Below are 13,454 nucleotides of genomic sequence, written 5' to 3' on the forward strand. Positions count from 1 at the left end.
GTAAATTTCCTATAAAACTGTGCTAATTAGAAATTTTGGAGGCCCTCGGGTAGCTTGTAAAAAAAATAAAATATCCGCTTTGTGACCTTTTGCCCCAGTCGTCCCCTACAGCTGAAATTTCCTCATCATTTATAATTTCTTATTAATTTGGAAAACACATTTGAAAGGGCGACTTTTTTTTTGATGACTATAAAATTTGTTAAGTTTTATATTAGGAGACATTTTCCACAGAAAATAATGCCTTATTTATAATAAAAAAAAATCAAACTATTACATAAAAAGGGGTTGCAAATCGTCCCATTCTTAGCAAAATTCTCGAACTCTTGATTCAAGTATGGTATTGTGAAATCACCACTTCTCGCCAGGGCCCCACTTTTCGCCATTTATATTGAAATCGCTATTTTTCGCAATTTATGAAATAAATGAGCCGTATAGTTCTTTGTATTTTTATTGCTGCTACGTATAGAGTCGAAAAATAATAATTATTCGTTTTGGATTTACGATTTTAAGCATTTTTTAGAGCAATATTTTAAGCAAGTGCAGCGAATCCAATATTTCTTACCAAATATACCAAGTGTCATCAAATTTTCATCAAGCAAAAATACCTTATTGGATAAATAATTTGTCTATTGCATATTTAATTACACTTGTGGAATACATAAAATTAGTATTTAGTTAATTAATATTTCATTTTATATCATTTTTATATAAAAATGAGGCATGGCGAAAAGTGGTTATATTCTGGAATTGATTTTACCATATGTCGCCACCTATTTTCAATAGGCGACGCTAACTTCACTTCATACATTCTCATTTGTCAAATCTGCATTGTTTACTTTCTGCAATAGACCTATAAATTGATTTCTCAAATAAAAGTGAAGAAAAATCATTTAAAGTGAGTAATAATAGGGTGATCATGAGGGAAAAGAAATGCTGAATATATTCTTTTTATAACATTGCCTAATAAATTAATCGAGTTTGAACCTTTTCAAGTGGGTGGCGAGAAGTGGTTACTTTTGCATTGTTAATAAAAATCAATTTTTTAAGTAGTCCAGCGTTAAATTCTAGAACTACTGTTTTCACGAATCTAGAGCCAATTCATCTAAGTAGATTTGTGTCAAATTTGAGTTATCTTGTAATAAGAGTTCAAAAGTTATAATAAAATTTATTCCTCTTTTTCATAAACATGGCGATAAGTGGTTACTCCACCCTAACTTTCAAAAGTACTTTCGCATCATTTACTATTCATCGATTCAATTCGATTAATAAATCACACACAATATCTATATCGGTTATGAATCGGATCATTACCAGTTCATAACCGATTAAAACCGGTTGATATCTATCGGATATTCCAAGATCTTTCCAACGTTCATCCTTTCAAACCTGATTGATAACATTCGGTTGAGAAATATGCTCTGTAGAATCCTTTTTCTTTATTAGTCTAGGTAACCCGTTATTATGTCCGCCTAGGTAGTCTCTAACATATTCGAACAACCCCCAAAAAAAACATGGTTCAAGAACATTATTCAAAGCCACCCTTGGAATAATTTTCACAAGAAAATTTTGGAATAATGACATTTTGAGGAAAGGAACAAATCGTTGTTTTTCCATCTATAGCCAGACGTATAGGCTAAACCGTAGAGTTACCTATTTATGGTCTTCCAGAATCCTAAACCTTAAACTAATTTTGGGAAGCGAATAATAGTATTTTTTACCACTAAACCTTTCCTTCTAAAACTACATTTTTGGAAACACTTATTTTGCAAAAATTCCTTACAATTTCAGAAGCCGTGATTTGAGGTAAAACCTGTCTTTCGATCAATTGGGTTGTGGAAACATATTTTGACAATCATTTATTGCAAAAAAATAATACCCGCAAAAACCAATTTTTGTAACCATTAACGTCGTAAAAGTACAAAGAGAGAGTACTGAAGAGAGAATGGAGACAACAACTTGAGGTTTCGGCAAAGATTTGAAGCAGTATCGAAAAGATGTCAGAAGCTTATAATGTTGTACGAATATCTCATCATCTCTCCCTTCAACCATTTTTTATTTCTGCCAAAATTTTGTGTCTCAACAATTCATCCCTTATGAAATCGATAAATTTTAAATTTTATTATGCAAATGTTCACTACTTTCAATGCAAAAAAAAAAAACAAAGAAAAATTACGCCATTTGCCCTATACTTGACCTAAGTTAGAAGTCAGTGTAAAGAAGGTCAAGAAATTAAAAGTCATAACACAGACCGGTTGTAAGATTCTAAATTTGATGATGAAAATAATATGCTATGTAAAATGCTACAACTTATTGTTAGAACATCATTATACAGTCGATTACCGCATTAAATAAGCGTTAAAATTATTTTTAGTATGTCGATATCGAATATTTATAATTCTCAATTTTTGATTTTGATATAAATATTAATAGGGTAACTGTACCAAATTTCGGCCAGCTTGCAATTTCGACCACTTCTTTTTTCCCCAAAATTTCCATGAATTTTTAGTTCTTGCATACTTTAGAGATTATACAAACCAAAAAAAAAAACAAAAAAATGCAGCTTCGACAAATGAGATGACGGGAAAGACTTTCGAAGAATTTCGGATGGGGAAGACACTATGAGAATCAAGGTGGCCGAAATATTACCCAAAGCTATGTATATATTTTTAAATTGAAATGTATTGAGAATGATTTTAGAGAAAACAAAGGCGATATACTATATACGATAGTCCAAGCAACCCTCCTTAAAAAGGAGTATCAAAAAATCCATTTGTATTAAAAATATTACACTTCCTCAAACTTAAGACCTTGGCCCTTGCATGCAATTATGCCAAATATTGGTACAGTTACCCAACATATATTAAGATCCAATCCTTTTACAAAAGTAGGTTATGCACCCTTTTAAGAGATCCTAATATGGGCTTTCAAACTGGAGGATTAACTCAATTCTCTAAGGTATCGAAAACGTAAATTATAACCAAGTTTAGTGATTTTTAAAATCTAATGGATAGTTTTGTCCCTAATATCCAAGCCCAAATCATTGTTTTTTCCAATAATGTTGTCTTTTAAAAGCTTACAGAAGTTAAGCGAGTTAAGAAATACGGTTAAGCCGTTGGTCTGAAATCCGTATAATCCTAGTAAGAATCATTCATTCCTTGATTTGGATATATTTCAAGGATTTTATTACTCAATTTTATATGAACTTTTGGTTTGCGGAAACTTCTAATTTTACATGTTCGTATTGCACATTTCGTATTGCGGAAACTTCGTATATACTAGTAAATTTCGTATTTTACCATTTCGTATTTCACATTTCGTTTTTCATACATTTTGTACAAAAATTGAACATTTCGTCTGCTATACATTTTACAAAAGCATATCAACCAATAAAATAATAGAATTGGAGTTTTATGGGGTTAAGGGCGCTATGCACCTCGGGTCTGAGTTTAAAGTCGAACTTCAAGCTCTAATTATTAGTATTGCCAGTTTGTGGCTAAGGGAAATTTTCTGTGCTTTGGGAAGTCATTTGTATCGCCAGTTGGGACAAAGGAAAATTTTCTGTGCTTTGGGCAGTTATCTGTATCGCCTGTTAAGGCAAAGGGAAATTCTATGTATGCTTTGGAAAGTTATCAGTAGCGCCTGTTCGATTTTTGTACAAAATTTATGAAAGATGAAATGTGAAATACAAAATGGTAAAATACGAAATGTAATAGAATACGAAGTTTCCGCAATACGAAATGTGCAATACGAACATGTAAAATACGAACATGTAAAATACGAAATGTAAAATACGAAGTTTCCATATCCCGAACTTTTTCTTCTGTTATTCAAATTATTTAAAAAGATAAAATATATGAAATCAGGGATAAAAGCTCATAAACTTACAGTATTTGAGATTCCCTTCCTGCAACTTTAAAGAGATCACAGCTAAGAATGGACGAAAATTCGATTATAAGTTGAAGAATGAGGATAAAAATTGTATTGAGACAAATTGTACATTTCGATGATCAAGATCATTTTGACTACACAGTAAAAAAATTTACAACCACTACGATTGGTAATTTTTGCACGAGCGCTATGGTTGTGAAGTTTGTGTATTGGCAATGTTGTGTATTGGCAAAGTTGTGTATTTTCAATTTTTTAAAATGGCTTCCTGTCTATAATTTTGATTGTAGAGCAATTTTGTTCGGTTTATTTGTATTATCTGTGATATGTCTCGGTATTAAACTAAGAAAAAAAAGAAAAAAAGAATAAAAAAAGGAAAAAAAAAGAAGAGAGAGTCTGAGACTTGAACCCATAATCTTTGTGTTGATGGTCTCGTGTTTTCTGCCTGCGCTACCGACTTGCTTACTTCTCTTCAGCAAATGTCCAAGAGTTGCATCGTCAATTTTTCTAATTTACATGATGCTTCCTCTGTTTCCTGTTATTACATAATTATTCCTAATTTTTCACGACTGAGGCACATTTTAAGAACCCAATGAATGATTCCAGAAGACAATTAGGCAGTTAAAAATGCAAAAATTGTCTGAAATCTTAGAAAAATTGCAATAGTAAACAATGAAATTTTGACAGTTCTCACACAAATTTTCCAATACACAAATTTCCTTACACAATACATAATTTTACTAGCATTATGTTAGTATCGTACTACGAATATGATAGTAATTGTACAATTTACAACCATAGTGCTTGTGAATTTACACAACTTTTCCCATACACAACTTTATTTCTCACACAATTTTTTACTGTGTAGCTGAACATTTTGTTTGAACATCCCAATAAGTCCGCTCTATGGTGTTATTCCAATAAAAAATGAAAATGGTAAATGTTTTTTCTGAACAGTTTTTAGCACATGACTATTCTCAAATACTTCTGAATTATAATTTTTTTCTTTTAGTTAGTTTCTGTCACGACTACTTGGTGATTTTGGAACACGACGAAGACTTGAGAACAGTCATGTGCTAAAACAATATTCAGGAGAAAGGTTGACCCTTTTAATTTTTCATTGAAATAGCACAATTATTCCATTTACTGGATTTTTCAAGTCAAAAGCCAATTTCTCAGAAGGGTAAAGTCATTGACCGATTAGGATAAAATTAAATAGATATAAAATATCTTCAAATTCTTAACAAATCAAAACCGGTTAAAACCGGTTAAAACCGGTTACAAACTAAAAAAAAATAATTTCAACAAAATATACTTTGAGAGTAATACGGGCTTCAGACCTGAGACTTAGCCACATGGCTTAACTGCTCTAATTTTTCAACAATCAAAATTTTATGAAAAAATTATCTTAGGATTGGATGATTAAGGACAAATGACCTATTAAATTCAGAAAATGCAATAAAATTGGAGGCTATTTAAGATTTTGAGATCTTCGGAAACTGGGCTAAACCTCCAGTCTGACGCCGGTATAAGGCCGGCTTCAGACTGGATGGAGGTTTAGCCCAGTTCCCGAAGGTCTCAAAAAACTAAATAATAAGCAATTTAATGATTTTTCAAAATCTAATGGATAATTTACCCTCAATATCCAATTCTAAACAACAATTTCTTTAAAAATCGTGCTTGATAAGGAATTAGAGGAGTTAAGCCAGATGGCTAAGCCTTAGGTCTGAAGCCCGTATAAGCGTTTATTCTATTGCGGAATGTTCAGTAAAACTTCTCTAAAAAAATACTAGTTTTCCACCCCTTAACTAGTGCGCCAGTGAAAGGCAATAACACTATCATTCCAATTGCATATTTTTGCAGAAAAGCTCACAATATGGTGTGAGTGTTATCTGATCAGCAAACGCATTCATATAATCACCTGTCCGCCAATATTTCAATCACAAACTCTCCCCACCACCTCATACCTCATCCTTATTTTGCCTCTGATACACTTTTCAGGTGAGAAATACCAAACAAATCGAACCAAATAATACAATTTATTCGAGAAGAGTGGAAAAAGTTGTGGGATCGAATATATTTTTAATTGATTTCCCATCCAGCATTTTTTTTTATAAATTTATAATATTAAACAAATCCGTCTCGTTTACTGTGAATATGGATATGTCTCATGGGATATAATCATTTTTTGGCAATTAAGTACCTCCTGAATCCACTTAATTCAGCATCAATCCACCCTCTTTGAATTGAATTTATTTTTCCGAGAGGACTTCCCACTTTGGATAAAATAAGGGAAATGAGTGAGAGAAGAGGAAATTCAGCTAAAAGAGTGTGGGGAAGGCAGTTGCAGAATAATCAATCAGAATTGTGTGCGTCATTTTCACGCACAAAATGTTATACACACGCGAGATGGAGAGGAAAATTTTCTTTTTAAGAGACAAACTGTACAACATTTTCTCTCTCTCTCTCTCTCTTTCTTTTTTTCAATCTTAGAGGACTTTTCACTGGAAAAACATTAAAATAACTTTTTTTTTCGAAGAGAAAATTCTAACAACGTGCCAAGATTCAAATTTCTGAGATTCACACGATTTTTTATTCAGCAAATCTTTCGCGATTTTTTTTCGCCTCCACAATGTATGACAATGTTATCCTATACTCACTATAAAATCCTTATCAGTTTACCACATAGAAATGAAGAAATTGATAAGTGAATATTTTTTGCAAATTTTGCAAACACTCCCAAAAAGAAATAGAAGAAGCATTGAAGTTCATAAATTACCAACATTTTTTTCTAAATGTTTAGACTGGCTTTCACGGCTCATTGCACTAATTGAAGCGACAAATATTATTTAAATACCCGAGCAAAGAATTGTTATTTAAAAAGCAAATACTAGAACACAAAGCCAGAGAGAATACAATTAATTAAAATTCTGTATTATGGATATTAATTATGCAAATTGACCTCTTCGAAAATTTACAGTGTGAAGTGGAGAAATTGCAAAAAAAAAATTAATCCCATGATTTGTTTAAGTATTATTTCTATCGGTTTTCTCTTATCGCAACTCACTTTTGTTTCTTTTTCCTTCTTCTAGACAGCATAATCAGTCTGTACAGAATTTTAAGATAACACTCTATGAAGTAAAATTCATTCAGTTCTATGAAAAAAATGCCAATCAATTTTTGATAATTAACGAAAATTAAGTAGAGATCCATATAGAGAACCTCAAGAGAAAGTGTTTATGAGTAAAGCTATACAAATTTATAAAAAATTTAATCTTCTTTCAATTTGACCAAAAGTTCTTGGACATTTATTAGCCGAAACTGTGATCTAAATCGTGATTCTGGCATTTCACGTGATATACTTTACATATCTTGTGACTTTATCTCCCTCTCGCACTGTGATAATGTCAACAAAAAGAATTTATATGGTTTTGCGTCATATTGAGAGTCTACAACTTTTATACTACAGCTTTTTTTCGACAAAAACATTTGTTTAAATATTAAAAACACGTTGAAGTAGATGTGAAACGCATCTAAATTTTTATCCAAAAGCTTTGATAAATCCCGTTACAAGCTTATCAGAACTAATTCTATTAATTAGATAACTTTTTCCGCCTTTGGTTTGAGTGTTCGTGTGTTCGTTACACAGCCTACAAGCCAAGTGGTAAGAAATAACAAGTTGAGGACCCCCACATAAGTTAACCCTGCTAATGCACTAAGCAGACCAAGAGACAGACTTACGGCTTAAACCGAGAGACAAATTAGTAGGAACCCAGTTAACTGATCGTATAGGCACTTGTATAATCATACATACATCTTACAAATCATAAAACAATGCTATTTGATTTATGTTGGAAAATGCTTTACAAACAGGTGAAGAGGGGAGGCACGGTAAAAAAAAATCCTTTAGTAATGTGCTGTGTCTATTGCAAAAGGTGGCAAATAAGAAAAGGAATTTGGTGGAATTCCTTTTATTGTTGAAACTTCACAAAGAAAGCAATAAGCCCTCAATATTTGACATTTTAAAATTTAAAATTTTCACCTTCGATCACCCCAAAACCACTTTTATCGACATATCATCATATATCATTGCTTACATAGATTTTCTATGAAAACAAATAGGATTTACAAAACTGACAAGCAACTTAAAAAAAACTAATTGTTTCTAAAAAAAAAGTAATTCTTAACCTGAGCAGCTATTCTGAAAATTTTAAGTTAATCGGATAAAAATTATTCGAGTTATACTACTAGGCGTAGACCGCCTTATAATAAAATTCAGTCCGCGCACTACTGCTGCGACACCATTTTATTTTCAAAATTGAAATAAAAAATATTTTTGAATTCCTCAAGGTATAATAAACATCTGAAAATTTAATATTGATCGATTGATTAACAAAGTCACAAAAAAAAATAACAAAAATAAACCGTTAATTTTGGATGTTCTGTTCTGATACTTTTGGTAGATGTTAAATATTACCCCTCTTAACGTGACCCTTTTGGAACATGTTTTGGAGATCGTCTAAACCGATAACCGACCGATACAAAAACAGTGGAAGCTCCATAGAATCAACCAATTATTTCCAGACCTGTTGACTCCATTGGATTCAGTGACTCTATCGGAGTCCGAAAAAATCAATTAAAATGTGAAATTTTGATATAAAGGGGTATTATTTTATGTTTGTACTAGGTAATTGATAAATTTAACACGATAGTAGAATTTTTTATTTAATTAAGTCATAAATTCTACACCCTGCGATCCAAAAAATCGTATGTTTGGGCAAAAGTTGGAGATTAAGGAATGATTTTACAGAATGTTTTTATTATTAGTAAGTATCTTAAATGAAAATTACTGTACATGATAATATTAAGGTCTATCTACGAAGTTAAGCTATGGAAATGGTGACTTAAGGATTTCTTTTTTCACTTTTCTTTTAGAAGAGCAACGGTAGATAATTGTTGAAAATTCTGATGCAATTAACGTTATTAATTAGAATTTATTTTAAACTTTTATTGTATGAAAGAAGAGATTGATAGTTGTTCTTTTCGTTATTAGATAAATATGGCTCTAAACTTCAGAAAGAGTAATAAAACCAATTTTCCTATTTTTTCTCTTATTCTGAAAAATGGGCGCTAAATGGTTAGAGATATCTACTTGGAGTCTTCAGATGACCCCCTATTAAGTCAACCTAGGGATTATTATTATTTTATGATCCTCATTTCCTCCCTACCCTTCCTCTTCTCACTAAAATGTTTTTTTGTGCTTATAGGAAAACACGTCATACGGGATCATAGGGCTTAATCAAAAAATCTTAAGAAAGAAAAGACAAGAGAACTTTCAATCGGTCAAAACGCTTAAAATCGCGAAAAGAATATTATTTTGTCGAAAATTGATTAAACGATTAATGTACGAATTTTATCATAATATTATTTTCCTTGTGTTAAAAACGTTACATTGATACACCAAAACACTGATTTTAATTTCGAAAAAGTCATACAATATTATTAGTTCATTAATAATGGAAAAGTTGACTATCGGAGTGAATTTGGGTCCAAATTGACTCTATCGGAGTCCGCAGAGTAAAAAAAATAGCTGTTGACTCTATTGGAGATTGACTCTATCGGGGGTTGACTCTATCGAGGTCCCACTGTATAAGTTTATTTTAAATTTTACTGCTCGAACTCCACGGAGAGAGCATATAATCCCTTGATTTTTTCACCCCCCAAAAATTTCCACCTTCCACCCCCCGGAGACCACTTTTCTCAACAAATCTTCACGTTTCAGACGATTTCTGAGAAATGTCGTTACGCTGTTTGTCCGTCTGTCCGTCCGACTGTCTCCAGCTCTAGAGGTCAAACGGTAAGAGATAGCGACTTGGAACCTAAGGCGGACCCCCCACATAAGTCGACCCAAGAATCGTTAGCATGCCCCTCATTTTCCCCTACCCCTCCCCTTCCCCTCCGAAACCATGTTTTTTGGGATTGCTCGTAAACGCGTTGTGCGATTTTTTTTTCATTTTTGGATATGTTTTAGAAACTTTAGAAATTACCCAGGCGGATATTTCGTCCATATACGAAAATACCGTTGAATCAACTCTAATAACGGTTTTTCAAGGTCAATGGTTGAAAAGACACTAGAGAGCGCATTTATCAAGCGAATGGAGTCATGTTTGGGCTCGTTGGAAAAGTCTTGGAATTTCGTATGAAACCAAACTGATTCCAATCAGTTCTGAACCGATAATGAACCGGTTCATAGTCAATAACTAGTTTTTATTTGAAAATCAATTCTATTACTCTTAAAACTATTTTGGGGGATCTTTTGAGAGATTTATGAATCTGTTCAAATCGGTTGATAACCGGAAAACGGTAAATAATGCGAAAGTACTTTTACTTTTACGAATCGAGCATTTCGCAAAGCCTGGGACTCTTTGCCACCCCTTTTGTTAACACAATCTTATTTATCAGAGTTGATTACACTATTTTTGTAATCTGCCCTATGTAAAGTTTTAGTAGCAGTAGAAGTTGTAACTTTGTCTTCAGTTCAGCAGCACGAAAGTATGTCGTGCTAGTGCTTATGTGCTTAGTTTCTCGACTTAAGTCGTAAGTGTATCTAGGACATAAGGATCCAATTGAGCGTTCATGGATTTTAGACAAGCAGTATAGCCAATGAATCAGGCCAATGGGCGATGCGATCTGTGACATAAGCACTACATACTTTAGTGCTGCTGAACCGAAGAAAAAAATACTACTTCTATTACTACTAAAACTTTGCTTAGGGCAGATTACAAAATGAAAAACTTATTATTTAGAAAATCCAGACTTTCTCAAACTGGGATAAACCACATGTTTTTAACATTTCAGTGAGAGTGAGATCTAGTAAATCTCACTCTCATAGCAAACATTGAAAACATGTTTATAAACAAAATCTATTATGCGCTAGGCATTAGTAATTTTGCTCACTCTATAGGCATTTTTGAAAACATGGATATTTCCGTTCGGGCCTTGACAGACATGAGGATTAGCCGAGACACGGCTTAGCGTAATTATATTCGAAATAATGGTTAAACTTCATTTCCCTCATTTTCCACTAAGTCCTCTCTCGGCTTAAGTCGTAAGTGTGTCTAGAACATTATGCCCTAGACACACTTACGACTTAAGCCGAGAGACGACTTAGTGAAAAATGATGAAAATGAAGTTTAATCATTATTTCAAATATTATTATGCTAAGCCATCTCTCGGCTAATCCTTAGGTCTGTCAAGGCCCTTACAATCAATATGAGGATGTTTACTGGTACCTACTGTGATTTAAATAAACTTTCCCGGAGAAAGTAAGGCCCAAAGACACTCGAGCTAATCTTAAACTCTTCATAAGTATAAGAACTCTGTGTAAGGATCCAAATAGACTCAGGCTGATCCTCGAAAATATTTAGATTGTAAAATCTGGCTGTAAAGACTTATTCCAAATTGTAATACATTGAGGGCTTAAGATCATCAATTAAACAGCCTTTACACAAATTTCTTTTACCAAATCCTTGATTGCCAAATTTTGCAGGTTAAATATTTTTGAGGATTAGCCTCAGTCCATTTGGGACTTTAGGTTCCAGTTCCCCTACTTATAATCTTATTTTGTTTGCGGAACAATTTTTTCCTAGCAACTGGTAGAATAAAACTTAGAATGATCTTTTAAGATTACAATCTCGTTATAAATTTGACGCACTAGATTTTTTTTCGTACCCTTCGGATTTTTAATTATAGTGTTTCTGACAAAAAGTTTAACCACCTAACAATTTCAAAGTGCTCTATTTTGCCACCAGAAAGGGCAGAATGCGGAAAAAAGTACTGAAGAAGCAACATTGAAGCTGAGCAAGCAAATTTATCATAATTCAGACGACAGAAACATGTTTCATGCTTGCGAAAAATCATGCTTTTCTCCAACCAAAAAAAAAAAGAAACACAAAAAGAAAAAACAAAGTCTGCTACAACAGAAAAATGTCGATAAATTTTTATGCGACACTTCGATGAGATGAATAAATTAAATTGTCTACTTGCCCAAATACACATAAAGCCGGGGCAATGTGTGAGGAGAAAAACATGAACACATTTGCAAAGCTCGCGCTTCTTCATCAAAATATTTTCCACGGAACTTTTTATCAGAGGTCCAATGATAGTGTATTGGGCACGATGACGTCACGGTAACTTCATACACTATCAGGGATGACCAGTCCGGGTTTTCTGGTGTGAATGTGTGGTAGTGCGCGCCCTTCGCTGGGGGTGCCTGGTCGGCAAAAAAAAAGTGCCGTGTCCCAAGAAAGGCCCGCAGAGTGAGAGGGGGGCAAAACAAGAAGTGGTTGGCGAATCGCGTCATCATATTAATAATTTTCCCCCCCATACAAACGCAGGCGTGAAGCAACTTCGCGACCTTGATATCACAATTGTAATAAATACAAAAGCAACAAGTATGCAAATTCTAGGTGTGTGTGCGTACTGGCCCGCGCCTCACCGCCGTATTGGTGGCGCTGGCATCGCTGCGTGTGCATGTGTTGGAAATTTGGGGGGGCTCTATGAGCGAGCTAATCAATCGAATTTTCCATATGCTAAAACCCCAACATTTTAGCCCCAAACTCACCTCATCCGATATTTCCACGACCATCAGCACCATCCCCATCACATTATCTTCCCGTTTCACTGCACAGTACCACCCGAAATGGTGTGATAGAGGGTGAAAAGTGGGCTCCAAGTGTGTGCGAAATGGAGACACTTCTTTTGCAAAAAAAATCAATGTTATCAAATTGATTTTTGTGGATGCTGACGTCTCTGCACAGGAGCAACTTTTACCACATACACCCACGCTTTTGCAACACCCTCAGGTCACTTTTTGCACAATCTACAGACACTTTTCCTCACTCAATTTGGGACTTTTCCAGCGATTTTCTCTGAGAACTTCGCCTCGCGTAAAAATCAATCTGACACTTTTTAGAATGGGGAACCCACACATATCAGCCCCACTCATCAGATGGCACTTTGAGCACCACTTCCGCGCATTTTCCACTGAGCCAATTGGAATTCTTCTCCCATACGATCGATGCGCCACCGTGTGTTCGGAACACTCACATACTGATTAAATTCACTTTTGAAAGAAATTTATGATTTTTTTCGAAAAAATAATACATTTTATTTCACAAATGCATCCTTTGATATCCTTTAGAAAAATATACCTGGGAAGAATTATGTCTCCTATGTTTTGGATTTTTCAAGTTGTACCGATTGCAACAATTAATCTAAAAAAAATCAATGATAAGCCTAGATCAGCTTATGGTTCATGAGATTCTCAAGCTAACTACATGTGAAAATTAAATTTTTGCAAATGCGTTCAAATATATTCACCCATATTCATCGGATAATGATCCTGCCGAATATCTTGGATTGCATCTACAGATCAACGCGAAATCCTTGATCTACCGGAACGATGGCAGAAAGTAGAAGCTATCGATGGACAATATTTTGAAAATATATTATTTCCTACTCATTAATAAAGCATTCATTTTCACAAAAAAAAAACTGCAAAAATTAAT

The 13,454-nt window shown here is 33.7% G+C and overlaps 1 protein-coding gene across 37 annotated transcripts in view; it reads right to left on the reverse strand.

Moving 5' to 3' along the window:
- The window catches only part of LOC129803988 (myocyte-specific enhancer factor 2), a 105,396-nt gene extending 92,494 nt beyond the window's left edge, over positions 1-12,902 (reverse strand). For 31 of the 37 annotated variants that reach the window (XR_008751924.1, XR_008751926.1, XR_008751928.1 and 28 more), the window contains exon 1: positions 12,509-12,889. The gene's annotated coding sequence lies outside the window, so the exon portion shown is untranslated. Of the gene's footprint in view, positions 1-12,508 lie in introns of all 37 variants that reach the window. The other 6 variants (XR_008751917.1, XR_008751925.1, XR_008751918.1 and 3 more) reach the window with 1 other exon arrangement.
- Positions 12,903-13,454: the final 552 nt, after the last annotated feature.

Source organism: Phlebotomus papatasi, chromosome 2 (genome assembly GCF_024763615.1).
Source record: "Phlebotomus papatasi isolate M1 chromosome 2, Ppap_2.1, whole genome shotgun sequence".
In the NCBI taxonomy this organism is placed as follows: Eukaryota; Metazoa; Arthropoda; class Insecta; order Diptera; family Psychodidae; genus Phlebotomus; species Phlebotomus papatasi.